Below are 8,668 nucleotides of genomic sequence, written 5' to 3' on the forward strand. Positions count from 1 at the left end.
TATGCAGACATTTTCATTTCTTATGCATCATAAACTCAAGTACCGTGAAAGTTCTAATTACAAAATAAGGTTATAGTTATTTTTTAATTCTGCAAAGCATCGTCAAATTTCCAAAACCTTTTAGCTAACCATTAAAATTTTTTTTTTTAAAAACTTAAAATCTAATGATGCCATTTTGAACATCAAAATTATTCTTGTTTATAAATGTATCCAGCAAACTACTGTAACACATGCAATATATGGAACATTCATTATTAAACTTATCTAAAATAATAAGTTAGGGCATACATAAAAAAAGTCCGAATTTTCTGAAATATTTGTTTTTTGTGTTTTTTCGTTTTTTTTTTTACCTCAGACAAAGAAAGTCCTACCAGCAAGCGATTAAGAAACGAAGATAAGCGAACTTTGACCTATTACAAACATCACTCATTTCCCATCAAAACTGAAAATAGTACAGCTGCTGCTAGAAACATAGATACGTCTTGCAAAAGGTTGTAACGGTAATTAATTGATTGATTGTCAAAATACAAATCAGTGGTACAGATCTGTAAAAATGCCATTCACCGAAGTGGACATCAGGTTTACAGTAAAAAGGTGGGCCGACAACAGGGTTGAAGGGCTTAACATATAGACTGTTATTTGAAACAGACGGCATGTTTGATAGGCTAAAACTCTTTCCACCATCCGGCCCTTAAACGAGGTGTGGAGAGGGTATTATTAAGAACATAGATTTTACATCCCTTTCCTACACGACGTACGCTTGACTGCCTATGTAGATATACCGGACATCAGAACGGAATCTCCCGCGGCATGTGTCCTACGTGAGACATCCAGCATACCATACTTCTCTTATATAATCACATAATTATGCATAATATACTTTTCTTGATTAATGAAATTAGAAATCTTTCATCGATGACAAAGGGATGGAATTAAGTATTCTGCAGAAGTTTTTAAATTGTAGCGACATTAACTCTTCTGTTAAATGTATCTCTCTTTAGTCTATGGTTAATTTAACCATATAATTTAATTTCAATACTAATCCCAGTTAAAACAAACGAATGTAATACGTTTTGCTATATTTTTGTCAAACTTAGGAATCATAATTAATGCTTCGTTTAATTTCTTGCAGGCTTTTCCTAATACTTCTATATATACTAAGTCTTATTATGTTATAATGAAAGAAACAAAGATCATTTACCTGGCCAAAGTTCCATTTTTTGCCACTGATTTGCTTTCTATTTCCAGTATATATTTTCCCTGTTTCGTTCAAAATATACTCGTCTGACAATTGTTTGTCTGTTTGGTATACTTGATCATCTTAAAATTTATCAATAAATGTATTATGAGTTGGTACATCCATTACAGCTAAACGTTCTAAATACAATATGTATTACATTTGCATGTCTTATCTTAATGAATGAATGAGTTTATTTGCAAAAATCATATACATGCTATAGCAATCAAAACATATATTACATATATGACACACATGGTCGTCGTATTTTTTTTAAATTTCAGATATAATGCTTGGGAAGAGATTTGACAATATTGGATATTAATTATGTATAACCTCCATTTACATACTAGTATCTAATGATTTATAGATATAGGAAGATGTGGTGTGAGTGCCAATGAGACAACTCTCCATCCATCGTATATCTACATTTGTGTTAATTGTTTTTTGGTGGGCTGTGTTGATGGGGTATATAATTTTTATTACTGACCATCAGCATGATGATGTAAGTTTTAATTACAAGTTGCATTTTGAACATCAGCAATTCCTTAGTAATTGTGTCCTACCTTTGCACCATGGATTCAACAGGATATAGATAGCTTGGTCATGGGTATACTCGAATATTTCTTTCTTTTTGCCAGCCTTTTGTATAGTTTCTACTTGGAGTTGCCAGATTCCAACGTAGCAAGTAGGAGGAGTGTTTATCCTAACTGTAATTTCTTTGTCCTCATTTTTTACAATCCATGCTCCCCATTTTTTACCCTCGTCTTTGTCAGATAGGATAAGTGTAATGCGAGTACCTTTAGGCGGTGTTGGGTTATCGCGTGCAAATTATCAATAAGATGCATTAAAATAATCCGATAGTATATATCACAAATCTTTTAATATGCTATCGGCACTGCAGATACAATAGTTTATACTGATCAAAATATTCAATACATGACGGCAGAAACTTCGGGTGTGGGATTTTCTCGCTGTGTTGAAGACGCCTGATGCTGTTTTCTGCTCTATCAGGTCGGGTTGTCTCTATGACACATTCCTGTTTCCATTCTCGTTTCTATAATTGTTTTGAGTGGCAATCGGGAACATTGATACTTTTGTATCTGCGCTGGTGATAGTCGGTAATAGGTATAAAAAAGAAGATGTGGTATGATTGCCAATGAGATTACTCCACATGAGACCAAATGACACAGAAGTTAACAACTGTAGGTCACCGTACGGCCTTCAGCAATGTGCAAAGCCCATACCGCATAGTCAGCTATAAAAGACCCGAAAATGACAATGTAAAACATTTCAAACGAGAAAACTAACGGTCCAATTCATGTACACAAAAAATGAACGATCAGTTACATTGTAGGTCAATTTTGGCCTAACATGTTGTAAAACATCAACACTGCAACCACTATATAAAAAAAGACTAGAATGACGGTGTTCTTACAAATCAGGATTCATCTCGGGTTTAAAACAACATTATAGCAAGTTGCAACTTGATATAGCAAAAACATTACTAGTACAATAATATTTTTTTTCTATTAAATTGTCGACATAGAATCACGAGACTTTTACTTAAAGGTAAATCCAAATTGATATTTAGATCAATATGCTTTATTTATCATGCAAAAGGTTTGTGGCATACGTTTGTAACTCCTAACACTGGTTTTCCGATATGCAGACCAAGTTCATCCATCAGCTGCTTTGCTCTCAATAATTTGTTGCACGACTTGTTTGTAACCTCAATTTATAATGCTCAAAACTCTTCGGAACTTCAGCGTCCCCGTCGCACCTCCGAGTCCTAAATATATATTTGCATTTGCCAACATTTGTCTAAACAATATTTCAAGCAACCTCGTTTATAGTATAGAAAAAAATCTGATGTGGTTCCAGGATTTTGAAAGGGGGGATCCAGCAAGCCAACATTTTGAACAATACTTTTTAAAGTCTAAATGTATTCACCATATATGAAGCTCCTCAAAAGCGGCGTTCCCCCTACTCCCTCCCCCTAAAAAAATCGTTTTGGTAAATTTAGACCTTTTATACATGTAGCTGTACAGTGAAGCCTTTGAGGATACAATCTAAGTATACATTTCAATAACTGAAAATCAACGGACATTTTCCAGTAATATATGAATATGTGAATATACTCTTAACACATTTATGTGTTTTTTAAACTTGATTTGTTTTTTTTTTTTTTGTTTTTTTTTTTTGTTATCTCTGAGAGCGAGTTTTCATTTATTTAAATATATATAGGACAACGGAGTTGGTGTGCATGTGTTCGATTCCAACCCTAGGCATTCATTCATATCGGCTGGTGCAAAGCGGGTTTAGCTTAGGGACCGTTCAATATTTATCAGATGGATGGGCCGGTGCATTCTTAATATTGAGTCATTAAAAAAGTTAATGCCCATCCTTTTAAATTCTGAAAAAAAGTCCTCTAAAAACTGAAAATGCCAGTTGATTTGAAAAAGTTATGAAAAAAAATTAAAGATGACTATCTGGATTTAGCCAAAACTGAAAACTTTAACTTTTTTTTAACCTATTTATTAAATCCATAGAATGACAGCAATTCACCAAACTACCAAACAACCTGGTATTCTGTAAGATCAATATATAAATGAAATAATTGAAGGGTTTTATGAAAATGCCAGTTGATTTGAAAAAGTTATAAAAAAAATTAAAGATGACTATCTGGATTTAGCCAAAACTGAAAATTTTAGCTTTTTTTAAACCTATTTATTAAATCCATAGAATGACAGCAATTCACCAAACTACCAAACAACCTGGTATTCTGTAAGATCAATATATAAATGAAATAGCTATAGAGTTTTATGGAAATCCATGTTGATTTGAAAAAGTTATAAAAAAAATTAAAGATGACTATCTGGATTTAGCCAAAACTGAAAACTTTAGCTTTTTTTACCCTATTTATTAAATCCATAGAATGACAGCAATACACCAAACTACCAAACAACCCGGTATTCTATAAGATCAATATATAAATGAAATAATTGTAGAGTTTTATGAAAATGCCAGTTGATTTGAAAAAGTTATGAAAAAAAATTAAAGATGACTATCTGGATTTAGCCAAAACTGAAAACTTTAACTTTTTTTTAACCTATTTATTAAATCCATAGAATGACAGCAATTCACCAAACTACCAAACAACCTGGTATTCTGTAAGATCAATATATAAATGAAATAATTGAAGGGTTTTATGAAAATGCCAGTTGATTTGAAAAAGTTATGAAAAAAAATTAAAGATGACTATCTGGATTTAGCCAAAACTGAAAATTTTAGCTTTTTTTAAACCTATTTATTAAATCCATAGAATGACAGCAATTCACCAAACTACCAAACAACCTGGTGTTCTGTAAGATCAATATATGAATGAAATAATTGTAGAGTTTTATGAAAATGCCAGTTGATTTGAAAAAGTTATGAAAAAAAATTAAAGATGACTATCTGGATTTAGCCAAAACTGAAAACTTTAACTTTTTTTTAACCTATTTATTAAATCCATAGAATGACAGCAATTCACCAAACTACCAAACAACCTGGTATTCTGTAAGATCAATATATAAATGAAATAATTGAAGGGTTTTATGAAAATGCCAGTTGATTTGAAAAAGTTATGAAAAAAAATTAAAGATGACTATCTGGATTTAGCCAAAACTGAAAATTTTAGCTTTTTTTAAACCTATTTATTAAATCCATAGAATGACAGCAATTCACCAAACTACCAAACAACCTGGTGTTCTGTAAGATCAATATATGAATGAAATAATTGTAGAGTTTTATGAAAATCCATGTTGATTTGAAAAAGTCATAAAAGAATTTAAAGATGACTATCTGGATTAAACTGAAAATTATTGTTGAGACCATGTCCCTTATGTTTTTTGTGCCTGCAAAAGGAATTTCCTACACACCGATAAAATTTAAAGCAAATTTTTTTCAAATAAAATAAGTTCTAGCCCATCCACTATATATATTAAAAAAAGTTCTCGCCCATCCAAATATTTCCACAAAAAAAGTGCTTGCCCCGCCCCATTTTGCACCGGCCCATCCATCTGATAAATATTGAACGGTCCCTTAGTGGCCCCGCACTGACTCCGTAGATACTGTGTCAAAAAATTCAAGAGGCCACGGGAAGGTCTTCCTATATTTTTTTTCTTTTCGGAGACCATATACAACAAAACCATGGTATATTGTGAAAATTAACCATAGATAACTATGATATAATTTTCGGTTATTGGGATTCATACTCTTGTTGCATTCCCATAGGTTACATTGTACAGCTCTATATAGGTTAAGGTTCATCATAACAAATGGACAAATATGGCCGTATTTTCACCTCAAAAACTACTCCGAGTACAGACTTACCTATGCTTTTTGGAATTTTTTAAGGCCTAGCATCCACTAGATATATAAAAGTTAAATGCATTTTGTGTTTAAGAAGAAAGATAAAATCTTTCTTGGTTTTTGATGGGCATTTTTTTCTCTCTGCAGAAGGTGTAAAAATAAAAAAAACACCTAAATTACTTTAATACTGTCCACTCACAGACTCAGATAAACTCTTTAACTCACCTATAGTTGTGAAGATACCTCTTGTCCATGTCAATTAAGGACAACCAAAACAATACAAACCGGTTTTTACCTGAGGCAGCATCTCAAATTTAAAGTTGTACCACAACTTAGTTGATTTTCACACCTATTGCAAGAAGGAAAACAAATGCCCATCAAAATCCAAAAGAGATGTTATCTTCCTGAAATACAACATGCATTTAACTTTAATATATCTAGTGGATGACAGGCATTAAACTTTTTCCAACTTCACAGGTAAGTCTGCACTCAAAGTAGTTTTTGGCATGTAAATACAGCCATATTTGTCCGTTCGTTATGATGAACCTTACGATATCTTTACCTGCCAGGAAAACTAATTTAAGATCATCTTTTTTTGGATCATAGTTTTTGTTAAACGCTATGGTTATGTCTAATGGTTGTCCACGTCTCACAACCAAATCTTTTCCAGTCTCGCTTATATGATAATCATCAGTCACGTGATTTTTGCTGTTGTTGATGACGTTTAAGATCATGTCCTTCAGCTGAAGGTTTGGGCTGACTGGGGGTAGCTGAAATGTGAAAACTAATATCCAACGAAATTATAAAAAAGTGTTTCGCTTTAATATAATCAATATCAATTAAAACATGTATTTTTTTCATTGAAAATTTCTTTCCGAGGATTAAGTATAAAACATGCACAATCAATTGATATGAAATTCCATATGAGATTGCATGTATCACCCAGATAGAAACTTTTAAGGCAATTTTCTGAAAACAATACGTTTTATAACATGAAACAACCAAGTACGAACTTAACATACAACAATAACCTGAAACATTCGTTATAAAAAATATAGTTTCATTTCGAATAAATATTTTGTGGAGTCAAGACATTCAATGGTTCCTTGTCGGTTATGAAATTTATAGTACATCAGTATGACAAAATTTTAATGAACACAACAATAGAAGGTTGTCAAAACAAAATTCTGAAAATAATGTGTCAGTCTGTTGAGTATATTATGCAATTACAAAACAGCGTTGACCATCGTATTTTTGGTAAATATACAAAATAGATCAACAATGATTTAAGTTGATTCAACTACTATTCTAGACAAAGAAAGATAACTCCAATTGAAAATTTCTTGCTATTGCGCAATATTGTGCAATTAGATATTTCTTGCTATTGCGCAATACTGTGCAAAACAGCTTCCATTTGCAATTGATTATTTCCAAATGATCAAATTCTGGGTCTGGCAAGTTAAGAAAAAGACAATTTCTAACTAGCAACTATAAGAACGTTAATTTTCAAAGAAGAATTGCCACATGATATGTATCTTACTGTGTAACGTACTCCTTGGATCTATTTCACTACTTGCATATCAGTTTTACATACTTTAACACTTGTTATAAGCTGTAAACTGTTTCCAAATTTTGCTAAGATCACTAGATATCTTACCCAAATTAAACTTTAAGAGGCTTTAACAGAACTCTGATAGAGTCAAAATATGTATTTCAGAAACAATCATCTTATCAGAAGAACAATATCCCATAAGAGACCAGCTTAGATGCTACAGACAAATAAGAATTTTGTTTAGAAAGCCATCGATACAAGATACTACTAACTTGTCAGAATTCTGTTAAGACGGCTAATTCTGGGGTTTCATTGGTACTATATTCGATGATTCTTATCAGAATTCTGTAAAGAAGGTTATTGCTTGAGATGCGACTGTCTTATCAGAATTCTGTTAAGAAGGCTATTGTTATCAGATGTAAGTCTTATCAGAATTCTGTTAAGGGTTTCATTGGTACTATATTCGATGATTCTTATCAGAATTCAGTAAAGAAGGTTATTGCTTGAGATGCGACTGTCTTATCAGAATTCTGTTAAGAAGGCTATTGTTATCAGATGTAAGTCTTATCAGAATTCTGTTAAGGGTTTCATTGGTTCTATATATTCGATGATTCTTATCAGAATTCTGTTAAGAAGGCTATTATTATGAGATGCGACTGTCTTATCAGAATTCTGTTAAGAAGGCTATTGTTATGAGATGCGACTGTCTTATCAGAATTCTGTTAAGGGTTTCATTGGTTCTATATATTCGATTCGTATCAGAATTCTGTTAAGAAGGCTATTGTAATGAGATGCGACTGTCTTATCAGAATTCTGTTAAGGGTTTCATTGGTTCTATATATTCGATTCTTATCAGAATTCTATTAAGAAGGCTATTGTTATCAGATGTAAGTTTTATCAGAATTCTGTTAAGAAGGTTATTGCTTGAGATGCGACTGTCTTATCAAAATTCTGTTAAGAAGGTTATTGTTATCAGATGTAAGTCTTATCAGAATTCTGTTAAGGTTTCATTGGTACTATATTCGATGATTCTTATCAGAATTCTGTTAAGAAGGTTATTGCTTGAGATGCGACTGTTTTATCAAAATTCTGTTAAGAAGGTTATTGTTATCAGATGTTAGTCTTATCAGAATTCTTTTAAGGTTTCATTGCTACTATATTAGCTTCTTATCAGAATTTAGAAGGACATGAATAATATTGACATGTAATGTATATCAGAATTCTGACCAAAAACACAATGTAGTGTTATTAGAATTATGTTAAGGGCATTATTGTTAACAAGGTAAAACGAAACATAGACATGTATATATCGTATGAAAAGAAAATACATCTACTTTAAAAGCAATATTATAATAATAAATGAATTCAATTAATTGTGGTGGCCTTGCAGTGAGGTGAGAGTTGTTGCTTTGTGATAAAGTCTTTGTAGAATAAAAAATTGACAAATGATTGGTAAACACTAAATCCTTTCCTTTCATTACAAAAACATAAAATTTTGATAAACATTAATAAACTCCCTTAAG

Source organism: Mytilus galloprovincialis, chromosome 6 (assembly GCF_965363235.1).
Source record: "Mytilus galloprovincialis chromosome 6, xbMytGall1.hap1.1, whole genome shotgun sequence".
NCBI lineage: Eukaryota > Metazoa > Mollusca > Bivalvia > Mytilida > Mytilidae > Mytilus > Mytilus galloprovincialis.